Genomic DNA, 12,659 nt, shown 5'->3' with positions numbered 1-12,659 from the left:
TCATGACCTGAGCTGAAGTCGGACGCTTAACCGACTGAGCCACCCAGGCATCCCCGAAGATGTAATTTTAAAAAGTGCAGATGAGGGGCACCTGGGTGTCTCAGTGGGTTAAGCGTCCGACTTCAGCTCAGGTCATGATTTCATAGTTCTTGGGTTCAATTAGCAATAATCGTGCCTCGGATAAACCTCATTGGCTACGATACTGCCACTGTGCAAAGCTCATTGTTTGTGGGTTCGAGCCCCACATCAGGCTCTGTGCTAACAGCTCAGAGCCTGGAGCCTGCTTCAGATTCTATATCCCTCTCTTGCTCTGCCCCTCCCCTGTTCCTGCTCTGTCTCTCTCTCTCTCTCTCAAAAATAAATAAACATTTAAAAAAATTAAAACATAAAGTGCAGATGCAAATGCACATTGACCTCCCTCAGGGATGGGGCTGAATTATGGCTCCCATTCTGCTCAGAGAGGGTGTGTGACCTGCCCTGGGGTGCAGCAGATCAGCGGCAGGGCAGGCCTGCGAGATTCGGCGGGTGGGCTGGGCCGGGCTGGGGGCTGGTCCATTCCTGCCCCGCACCCCACTCCCCAGCCTGGCTTGGGCTCCCTGAGGACCAGCACTTCGCAGGATGTGTTGGGGATGGACCCCAAGGCCCACGTCTCCGCCGAGGGCACTGCTGGGTGGCGGGAGAGGAAATACCTGTCCTTGCCCCTGGGTGCCCTCCCTCCTGACAGCCGGCACCCGGGCAGGAGGCGGATAGAATGGGGCCATTCAGTGCTCCTGACGCAATAACCGATTGCTAAACCCTCGCAACCGGGAGCGTTTTATGGAGGGTGGTGATTTCCAGCAGGAGCAGGAAACCCCAACCCTAAACCCAGCTTCCAGAACGAGGTCCTGCAGGTCGAATGCTGGTCCCGAAACCAGCTCCTCAGAGGCCCTTGGGCAGAAACACCACCAACAAACCGAGGTGGAGCCAACGCGTCCCACACCCCTGGCGTCCACACCCCTGGCTACATTGGATCAACACAATCCTCCAGGCAGGGAGGGGCAAACCCCAGACTCAATTTACAGATGACAACACTGATTTGCCCAAGGTCACAGGATGAGGAAAAGGCAGAACAGAGGTGCAAACCCGACTTTCACACTCCTGGTCTAGTGTTCAAGTCACCACAGTCCGGGGCCTGCGCGGGGGACAGCGGGTAATGCTGTCCGAGGTTCAGAGGTTCAGGGGCACGAGAGAGAGAAAGAGAGCGGGAGGAAGAGAGACAGAACCAGAGACTGCCCCAAGTACAAACCAGGGCCCTGCAACATGGGCATATCACTTAACTTCTCTGAGCCTTACTTTCCGTCTCTGCAGGTGACATAGGACCGTGCCTCACAGTGTGGGCTCAGGAGTCAGAGTGCTAGAGTTTTAATCCCAGCTGCACTGCTCACAGCCTGCGTGACCTTGGACAAGTCTCTGTGTTCACTCCTCTCTGTGTTCAGTTTCCTTGTCTGTCAAATGAGCATTAAAAAAAAAAAAAACCCACCTACACTTCCTGTGAGAGTTTTCATCGCTAATGCAAGTAGGGCTCTTAGCGCAGGCCCTGGGCGATGGGAAGTGGTCCGTAAACATTGGTCATTTTTGCCGTCTGTAAAATGGAGAAGAAAAGAGATTCTGGCGATTAAAGGAGAGAGCACATTCCTTGGGGGAGGGAGTGCTGTGTCTATCTGCTTCCAGGTGTGTCTGGGGGGGGTTCTCTTTTTTATTTATTTTTATTTTTTTAATGTTTATTTTTTGAGAAAGAGAGACAGAGCATGAGTGGGGGAGGAGCAGAGAGAGAGGGAGACACAGAATCCGAAGCAGGTTCCAGGCTCTGAGCTGTCAGCACAAAGCCCGACACAGGGCTCAAACTCATGAACTGTGAGATCATGACCTGAGCCGAAGTCAGATGCTTAACCAACTGAGCCACCCAGGTGCCCGGGGTTGGGGGGTGGGAGGGTGTCTGTGTGTGTGTGTTTCTGTGTCTGTGTGTCTCTGTGTGTGTCTGCATAAGGAAGGGTGGGGGATTTCTCCACAGGATACATTGGAACCTTCTAGAAGGAAGGAAGGTGCAGCAGAAGGGAGCCCAGGCTGGCCCTGGGATGTTTCCCTCCTCTGAGGCAACTACTCGGCCTTCACCTGTGTGCTCTATCGACTCTTCCCTATGAGTCACATGCTACGTCCGTCCAGCCGCTCCTCATTCCCAGTAAGGTTCCCTCAGGAGAACTACCTCCAGCTGGAAACCTCCCTGGCCAGAGCAGCGAAAGGGCAAAATGTAAATACACAGGGGCCTCGCAGTTTCATAACTGCCATGAGTCACCCGCCTTCACAGAAGACACGGCCAAGGGACAAGAGCTCCACGTCTTATCAGTGAGGCTGGGCCTGAGTGCCTTGGAGGCACTGGGCGCCTGGGTTCCTGCCATGCTCTCTCCCCGGGGACCTTTTCTTGATTCTTGGCTACTGCAGGGGCACCTGGTGGCTCAGTGGCTTGAGTGTCCAACTTCGGCTCAGGTCATGATCTCATAGTTTGTGGGTTCAGGCCCCACATCGGGCTCTGTGCTGACAGCTCAGAGCCTGGAGCCTGCTTCGGATTCTGTGTCTCCTTCTCTCTCTGCCCCTCCCCTGTTTGCGCTCTCTCCTCTTTCTCTAAAATAAATAAATACATTAAAAAATGTTAATCCTCGGCTCTTCCTGCTCTTTCCCAGCTGCCTCAGAGGCCTGGGAACTTGCTGTGGACTCATTAGAAGTTCTCTTTTTTTTTTAAGCTTTTATTTAAGTTCTAGTTTACTAATACACAGTGTAATGTTGGTTTCAGGGGTACAACACGGTGACTCGACACTTCCATGCCTCCCCGCACAGACGTTATCATAGGATAGTAGTGTCAGAAGTTACAGTATTATAACAAACGCACGAGAAGAAATTCAACACTGAACAACAGCCATTGTTATTTTGGCGGCATCTCGCTGTCTAGTCATATCGGGATTCTGCTCGTTCTCTCTCAGGTGGCAGGACGGCTGCTGTCCCTCCGGATGAGCGCATCTCCTTGAGAGACAGAAAAGGAGAGAAGGCGGCGCCCGGGTGGCTCAGTCGGTCGAGCACCCGACTCTTCGTTTCAGCTCAGGCCATGATCTCATGGTTCGTGGGTTTGAGCTCCCAGGTCTGGGTCTGTGCTGGGAGCGCAGAGTCTGCTTCGGATTCTCTCTCTTTGCCTCTCCCCTGCTTTCACTGTCTCCAACTCTCTCAAAATAAATTTAAAATTTTTTTAGAGAAAAGAAGAGAAGGGCACAAAATAGTGGCACCCTTAGCATCTGGCCCCGTGTCAGTCAGTCATTTACTGCTGCATAAAATACAGAACTTAGTGGTTCAAACCAACAATTATTTATTAGCTCATGACTCAGGGTCAGAGTTCGGGCTAGGAGCAGGTGACGGTTCTTTTACTGGTTTGCGGGGCTCCCTCGAGTGACAGCAGTCAGGTGATGGCTCCGTGGGGGGCCTATTGTCCAAGATGGCCTCGCTCACGTGTCTGGTACTTGATGCTAGCAGTTGGGGACACAATGACAGTAGAGGTCAGAGGAATGTCGTGGCTGGAAGGACACCACCAGCCAAAGAGTGGCGGGGGCGGGGGGTGGGGGGCTCTACAAGCTAGAACAGTCAAGGAATGGACTCTTCCCTAAAGCTTCCAGAAAGAACAATCCTGCTGACACCATGATGTTACCCGTGTAAGGCCCATTTTGGATGTCTGGCCTCCAGAACCATACGACAATGAATCTGTGTTAAGTCACTGCGTTTGTGGTGTTGGATTTAAGGCAGCAATGGCAAACTCTCTCTCTCGGATGCTCTCTCCCCCGCTGCCTGAGTTTGTAAAGCTACCTGGGAACCTGGCCACCCCGTTCTGTCTGGCCCTCGTCCCGCTCCAGGAGTCTGGCTAGGACTTCCTTGCACGGTGTCTTCAGAGGAATAAGAGAACAAGAATTTGCTTTAAGGTTCTTGGACGTTCAAAGGCTTGGAAGTCCCACGGTGTCACCTCGTCTACATTTTGGTCAAACAAAGCAAGTCCCAAGGCCAGTCACAGGGGTGAGAAATAAACTCGACCTCTTACTGAAGGAGCAGCAGGGTCACATCCCAAAGGCGTGTGTGTACAGGAGATCTTATCGGGGCCGTCGTTGTGGACTGTCTCAGAGCCCCCTTTTGTCTGGGGACCAAAGGCTCCCAGCCCGAGACGCCCCACCAGACATCCCTGCGATCTCAGTGGCCAGAGCTGGGCCGTGTGGGGAGCTGGGGAAGCAGGAACCGGGTTATCATGACTGGCTTAAGCCAACAGCGATCCACCATTGCAGACATGCTCCACTAGCCAAGAAAGGGGAGTGGGTGCTGAGCGGGCTGTTAGCCGAAGCTGCCCTCCCTGTGCTGTCTGGGTGGTCCTGATTGTACTGAGTTCACTCACTCAACAAACAAATATCCAATATCAATACCCCACTCAGTGCTCGTTTCTGGATAGGGTTAGGGTGGAGGAGGGCACACTCCTGTCCTCAAGGGGGCTGCCAGCCCCGGAAGAAACTCTCCTGCGTGGATAAAGAAGGCATGGGAAAGGATTTTCACTGTATGCCTATTTTTAGAACTGAGTAAGTGAAAGCAGTACGCGGACAGGAGGGGGTAAAGAAACTGCTTCTCTGATGGACACATTTATAGTAATCAAAATAAATGAACCAAGTCCTCACACATCAAACTGAATAATTCATGAACACATTGTAAGTGAGAAAAAGCAAGGTGCAAAAGAATATCATTGACATAAATCGCGACACATGAAGCAATGGTATACATTTGTGATGGAAAATTGCGTGCAGTGAAAGGAGGTAAACATGGGAGAGGGAAGGGAGAGGAGATGGGAATGTAGTTGATGTAACTGAAGCTCTAATGTTTTCTTCCCTTAAAGAAGTAGAGAGATTAGAAGGATGCATTACACCTGCTATAAATGGGTTATATTTTTCCTGGTGGTGAGTATGCATGTGTATGTATATGTAGTATTTCACAATAAAACAATTTTTAACCTACCAACTAGTTGAGGGGCTGTGACTGTCAAAGGTAAAGTAAGCAGGGCCCAAGTCAAGTGCAGACTGCATGTTGGACAGCCTGCTCTGGGCCATGCTTGGTGCTCCCCGCCCAGGGCCAGAGCTTACTAATTCAGGGGACATCCTGTGTTGTTAGGCTTGTGCTGAAGCCCTGGTCTATGGAAAATTAAGAGGAAGACACAGTTGTTCCTGGAGTTCAGAAAAATGGGGTCCTTGGGGGGCCCAGCCCGGAGAAGGGGCTGTGGCCTGAGGCTGGCAGGACAAGTGGTGTCCCCCACAGACTACTCAGAAGTTTCCTCCGTGTCGTAGCAACAGGGATGTTGGAAAGTACAGAAGCTTGGAATCACCAGGCCTGCGTGGGGCCCTGACTTCTGCCAGTGATAAGTTGTACGACTGTACAAGTCTTGCATTACGTCCCTGAGGCCTCAGTTTCCTCATCTGTAAAATGGGCATCAAAACCCATGGCCTGTCTCCCTCACTGGTTTGTTGAGGGGACTGGAAACGATGGGGGGTGTAGAAGCCCCACAACACTCCCCAGTCTCTGTCAACAGAGAGTTTCCACAGATTTGCCTGCAGTGGTTCCTCTCCACTTTAACGGAGCCTCTGATAAGCCAGTTTTCATAAAGCGGCTTGATCTTGCTTCATCTCCATCCCCCTGGTGCTCTCATCTGTGCTGAGGGAGAAGTCAGCCATGGGGGGACCCAGGAGCAGGGCTGAAGACATGGTTCTCATCCACGCCGCCCATCCGTGGACTCATTCCACAAACACTTCATGTGGGCGGAGGACAGTGATGCCAACGGTGTCCATCTTTAACGGGCACTCAGCATTGGGGGTGAGGTGGACGGCTGCCAGCCCAAGGGCTTCCAAGGCTGTCCACTACCTCCTCAGCTATATGTTGGGAAAGAGTAGCAATTTGCTGCTGCTTCCAGAAGCTTCTTTGGGGGGAGGAAAAGACACCCACGTAGGGATAATCTTGGAGGCGAGGTAGGATTTTCCTGGTTTGGGAGCAAATTCCAAGTGAGGGGACAGCTTAGATAAAGCCCAGAGGCAGGAAAACTTAAAATGTACCAGGTCCCTGAGGGAACAGCTCCACTGAACATGCGCTTTAGTTTTTTATTTTGTTTTGTTTTGTCATCTCATTGAAATTTAAGCTAGAGCTGAATTTTGTCATCAACATTAGAGTAGGGGAAGCCAGAGGTCAGCCTGAGTTCCTCCATGGTAGTCTCATTCTAAGCCTCAGTTTCCTCTTCTGCAAAATGGGCTTGTTGCAGAGTTGCTCAAATGATGAAATGAGAAATGGAAATAAGTTTCCAATGAATGCTTTTATTTATTTTTTAATTTTTTTCTTAAAGGGAGAGAATGAAAGCAGGGGAGGGGCAGAGAAAGGGGGGGACAGAGGATCTGAAGCAGGCTCTGTGCTGATAGTGAGCCCGATGCAGGGCTCAAAGTTATGAATTGTGAGAGCACAACCTGAGCCGAAGTCAGATGCTTCATGGGCTGAGCCAACCAGGCGCCCCTCCAATAAACACTTCTAATTAAAGCTCAGAAGTGTCCTGTGCCCACCTTCTTGCTGACTTTTCTTTCCTTCTCAGTGCCCTGAGCCTACTGTAAGGAGCAAACTAAATCTTCCCCCTAAATACACCCTCTGTGGTGAGGTCCCTGGGCCACCTGGGGACCTCCCATGTCTGCCTATCTGTGCCTATCAGGGCCTATCTATGCCTTGGGAATAGTGTCCCCAGAGCAGCAGGTGACACCAGTGGGGCCAGGGATGGGGGAGGGTGGGGGTGCTCCAGTGGGAATTGGGGAAGATGGTGGAGGGGAGGTCTATGCACCTTGTTTTGGGGGCTAGAGAAGGAATTTCCCTGGAGAAGGGCCTCTCCCCTTTGCCTTCTGACCTGCGCCCTGAGCCCATCTGCCTGATGGCTTCACATGCCCCAGGCAGGTCCCAGCCCTGACAAGGGCAGTGCCCCGGAGGCCTATGTCACTCTCCCAGGGACTGGCCATTGCTTCCACTGTGTGCCCTGAATCTGGGCAGTAGCCAGATTTGGGAGGTGGTGGGGAGACACTGAGAACATTCCCAGAGGTCCCTGGGCCATCCGGGGACTTCCCGTGTCTGCCATCATGTCTACCACCGTCTGCGGGGCCTTCCTGGAGTGAGGGCCCCCCTCCCCCCTGCAGGCACGAGGGCCCCCGGAGCCCTGCAGGGTGGGCTCGCTGCTCTCTCCCTCGGGAGCCAGCTCAGAGTGATTCAGCTAAATGGCCAAGGTGGCACAGCTGGTAAGTGACAGTCAAAGAGCTGCCCTGGGGCATCCGTAGCCACCTGACTACAAAGCCCTTGTGGTCCCTTGTGCCTCTCTTCCCCTAGAGAGGCAGGATGTGGAGTCTGAACGCACTTCCCGGAAGCGGAGGCCGGGGAGGCTGAGGGTGACTCAGAGCAGGCCCTTGGCCATGTCCTCTCAGGAAACACTAAGTTGATTGTGGTCCATTGTTGCGCTCCCTGCACATGAATAAGTGTGAGTAACTGCAGAACAGAAAGGAGGCAGTTCCTGGGCAGGGGCGCAGAGAGAGGAGGGGACATTCTCAGGAACACGAGGCACCCTTTTCCGGAGCCGGGAGGGCTGCGCCCATCCTGTCTGGGGCCGGGAGGGGAGAGCCACGAGGCCCTCCGCTTGGCACTCGGGGATGCCCGGCCAGTGTATTCTGAGCACGCGCAGACCCTGGGGCGGTGCGAGGGTGGGGACCCGGGGCAGAGGCAATGCCGAAGCCTGGGGACCGTGGGAGGAGTTGGGGATAGCTTCTGCGGGCAGAGGCCTGGGAAACGGAGGAGGCCGTGGGGGGCAGAGTTGAGAAACAGGTGCATTGGAGACCACAGGTCCGTGGTGCAAGGGAGCGCCTGGGGGGACTGACGATGCACCGCACTCGGGGCCCCAAAGCATGTTTCCGGGTTTGCAGATGTTCTGCCAGCCTGCGCCCACAAGGCAGGGCACACCTGCATGGCCAGGGGAGGGGGTGTTGGGAGGTGAAACGAGGTGGCCTGGGCTCCAGCACAGGTGCCACCACGTGCTGGCAGGAGGCGGGAACCTCGAGCGAGTCAGTGCACCCTCTGTGGGCACAGAAAACAAACATGGGGGCAGCATGCCTGGCCGGACCTCAGTAGCCGATGGCTCAGAGGAAAGCCTGAGGGAGTAGGGGATGGTTCCATGCGTGGCCAGATGCTGCTTCCCAGAATGTTTCCTGAAGGACATAACATCCTTATCAAGCGTAATAAAATTCCAACCCCTCCAAGGCCACTCAGCCCTGCCCCTACCTCCTCGAGAGATCCATCTCCTCATCATATTCCAGCCACACATTTTTCTCTATATAAAAGTGTCAGACACTCTACCCCAGGGCCTTTGCACCAGCTAAATCCTCTTCTAGAAGCCTCTTCCTCACCCTCACCACTCATCCCGTTTCTTCTCCCCACCAGCTCCCACCCATTGTTCACATTTTAGATGAAATGCCCCTTCCCCAGAGCCACCTTCCCTGCCCCCCTGAACTAAATTAGCTGATTTGCTGTTCCATCTGCCCCCAGCATCCAGCAATGCTTCCTTTATATCACCGACCATCACAGGAAAGCTGTTTGTGCTGTTGTCCGTTTAGTGTCTCCCCCACCCCCACCTCACTAGACCACAGGTGCTGCCCGGCCAGCACCTGCGTCTATTTCATTCACCAGTGTGTCCTCAGGCACCCTTTATTGATAGAAAAAGGGGAGGGAGGGAAGGAAGAAAAGCAGGCTAAATGAAATGGCAGAAAGATAGAAGGAGAGAAAGAAGAAAAAAGGAGAAAAATAGGAGGGGAGAAAAGGAGGGAGGAGAGAAGGCAAGCTAAATGGAATGGGGGGGGGGTGGAGGGAAGGGGGAGGGGCGAAGGCTTCCTGGCCTGAGCAGCAGAATGGGGCCAGCCCTTCACGGGGGCTGCCACGGTCCCCCAGTGAGGCACGTATCCTGTCTTCAGCAGGGGCTGGGTGCGTGAGGGCAGCATGGCCCTTCTGGTGGGAGGGAGGAGCAGGAGCAGAGAAAGGGAGGTCTGCATCCCCCCGGAGCACCAGGCAGAGCCCCAGGCCTGGGGGGAGCCCCTTCCAGGCAGCTTCTGAGCTCTGCCCCACCAGAGCCCAGTCTGCAGGGCAAGGTCCTTCACTTCTCAGAGCCTCGCACGGCTCTTCTGTAGAGTGAGCTAAAGCACCAGCCTTGCACTGGTGCCCAGCGCTGCGAGATGGGCCCGAAGGCACCTCGCCGCGTACCTGGCCCAGCAGAGGGGCTCAGCGACGGGGCGCCTCTCCCAGCAACCCTCCCGTCTGGGCTCCTTCTCAACCTTCCCCGTAGCTGCTGCTTCCGGCAGCCCAGGGTCTGCACACAGGCGGGGCCCAGGACGGAGACAGGAAGGGAAGGAAAGAACGTGGGTAGCTGCAGGGAGCCTGGAGGAGGATGGATATTGGAGCCCTACCTGCATTCAGGTCATGACTCCGCCACTATCTGGCTGTGTGACTGTGGCAAGTAACTCAGCCACTCTGGGTCTCAGTTTTTCCATCCATAAAATGAGTAGACAAAAGGGCTTATCTCATGGGGTTGTAATGAGGATTGAATGACTTGATGCGTATAAAGGTCTTAAAACAGTTAACCTGGCACATAATGTACCGTGCTTATAAAATAATTAACATAACAATAGCTATCCTTTATTGAATTTACTTCCTGCTGGGCTCCGCATAAACATTTTTGGTCTTTGTCTTTTTTGTAAGTTTATTTATTTATTTTGAGAGAGAGAGAGGGAGAGAGAGAGAGAGAGAGAGAGAGAGAGAGAGAGAGAGAGAGAGAATCCCAAGCAGGCTCCACACTGTCAGCAAAGAGCCGGACGTGGGGCTCCATCTCAGGAACTGTGAGATCGTGACCTGAGCTGAAATCAAGAGTCACACACTTATCCTACTGAGTCAGCCAAGCACCCCTGGATAAGCATTTTCATGGATCATTTCTGTCTCCCAAGAAATCCAGGACGTGGAAACCCATCCGTAGGGGGTAACTGACTTGCTCAAGGTCACAGTGCTGCTCAGTGGCGGAGCCTGGGTCCCAGCTGCAAATAGAGTCAGTTGAATCCTTTTTTATCTCAAGCTACAGCCTAGGATACCCTAACAAGGGTTGCTCCCTATCTCTCACACAGGTGGTAAGTCACCACCGTGCGGGAGCCAAAAGAAATGCCAAGCACAAAGTCACTTAGGTGTTCAAGGTGGAGGCTAGTTGTGCGCGCTGTGTCAGGCTCTCACAGTTCCGCAGAAAATCTGCTTCTCTAATGGATGAGTGCTGCGTTCTTTCCTCTTTGCTGACCCCATGACCTTGACCTCAGCAGCTGGCTCCCTTAGAGTTACTGCTCTCTGGGCCCAGGCAGCCCTTGGCCCCATTCCTTGTTCCCTTCTGGGGTAAGGGTTGGGGGAGGAGGGCTTTGACTTGGGGCATGGACGTCCTGGCCCTCCTTCCTGTGCTGGCCCTAACTCACTTCCCTCCTCTTAACCTATTTCCCCCATTTCTGAAAGAAAGGGATTATTTTGAACAGAAGGAGTGGCTTCCCATCCAAACCTTGTATTAGAATTACTTGGGGGGAGATTTTTTAAAATGCTTATCCATGCCCCACCCGCACCCCCCACCGCCCGCCAAGGTTCAGATTAAGTGGGCCATCAATACCGTTAGAGCCCCTTTCAGGTGACTCTAAGGGCCAATGGACAAGACCTGCGGTTTCAGGAGCAGGGTGATATGTTCTGTTATCTGTGGCAAAATGAGAAAAATGATCAGAGTGCATTTTTTCCTTAGAGATAAGTGTGTTCAATGTGAAGGTACCCTTTATCTGAGATTAGATCCTTTCTATGCTGTGGAGTAGCCAAAGTTCCTTCTCTTGGGACGTGATAAAAAACAGACAGTGGGACCTTCATTTTTAACATCCTTTTTAACCAAATAAAAAATTGGCAATATTGGCCTCCAAGATTATGAGGGAAATATTTCCCGGCTAGTGAGACCCAAACATTCAGAAACACTAGCCGAGGCCTGTGCCATCCATTACAGTAGTAACGAGACATAGGGGGCCATAGAATACGTGAAATGTGGCTGCTCCAAACCAACTAGTGCTGTCGATAAAAAACACACCCCGGATGTTGAAGATTCAGTATGAATAAGAGAATGTAAAATAGCTCATGAATATTTTTTATACTGATTAGGTGTTGAAATATTAATATCTTGGATACATTGGGTTGAATAAAATACATTACTAACTTTAGTCTCCCCTTTTTCTTTGCACTTTTTAGGAAATATATCCACTGGGGGCGCCTGGATGGCTTAGTCAGTTGAGCGTCCAACTTCGGTTCAGGTCATGATCGCACAGCTCATGAGTTGGAGCCCCACATCAGGCTCTGTGCTGACAGCTCAGAGCCTGCTTTGGATCCTCTGTCTCCCTCTCTCTACCCCTCTCCTGCTTGCATTCTCTCAAAAATAAATAAAACATTAAAAAAAAAAAGATGATATCCCCTCAACAATTTAAAATGACATGTGCTCACATCCATGGCTCGCATTACATTACGACACTGGCCAAGTTGATTTCTCAGGCTTTGGGTTAGAAGATGAAGGGACAGCCTGTCACCTCTTCATTTACAAGTCCTTTCTCAGGACAGACCACAGCAGCATCCGTTAAGGCTTTTGCTGCATAAAAAAAAATAACTCAAAAGGTAGTGGCTTAAGACAGCAATTATTTGGCTAATAATCGTGGGAGTCAGGAAACGTGGGCTGGACTCAGCCGGGCAGTGCTGCTGCTTCTCGGGGTCTGTGGTTGGCTGGCAGCTCTGATCAGGAAACTGGCTGGCCACTGCCGGGGCGACAGAGAAACTGGCTCAGTGTCCCTCTCGTCTCTCTGGAGCATCTGGGATTATTTACCCAGTGGTCCTGAGGCTCTAAAAGCAAGAGAAGTGAGGCGGGGGGCCGCCTGGGTGGCTCAGTCTGTTAAGTGTCCGACTCTTGATTTTGGCTCCGGTTCGTGAGTTCGGGCCTCACTTCGGGCTCTGCACTGACTGTGCAGACCCTGCTTGGGATTCTCTGTCTCCCTCTCTCTCTGCCCCTTCCCAGCTCTCACTCTCTCAAAATTAAATAAATAAACATTTTAGAAAACATATAAAAAAATTAAAAGCAAGAAACCGGAAGCTGCAAGAGCTCTAGAGGCGGAGGCTAGGAACTTACCCAAGGTCACTTCTGCCCCGTTCATTGTCCACAGCGAGTGAGAGAGGCCACCCAGATCCCAGGGCCGGGTATACAGACTCTGCCTGTCCTCTTTAGCAGCAAGTCCTGCAAAGGACTGTGGTCAGTCTACAGTGTACTCACTTCAGCTCTGTGGTCCCAGACGAGGGGAGGGGATGCCTTGCCCCCTGGACGCTGTTCTTTGTCAGGGCCTCACTAGGACTTTCGTGGATCCACAGCCGTTTGACTCCCGTGGGTCCCTTCGTCCATAAGATTGATAGAGAGACAAACAGGTATTACATTTTATGACGACATTGCTATAATGATAACCATAGTG

General features: G+C 52.4%; 1 pseudogene; it reads right to left on the bottom strand.

The window, feature by feature from the left end:
- Positions 1 to 52: 52 nt before the first annotated feature.
- LOC115279593 lies at positions 53 to 220 on the bottom strand (annotated as a pseudogene).
- Positions 221 to 12,659: the final 12,439 nt, after the last annotated feature.

Source organism: Suricata suricatta, chromosome 15 (assembly GCF_006229205.1).
Source record: "Suricata suricatta isolate VVHF042 chromosome 15, meerkat_22Aug2017_6uvM2_HiC, whole genome shotgun sequence".
In the NCBI taxonomy this organism is placed as follows: Eukaryota; Metazoa; Chordata; class Mammalia; order Carnivora; family Herpestidae; genus Suricata; species Suricata suricatta.
This window is presented reverse-complemented; position numbering and strand designations above follow the sequence as displayed.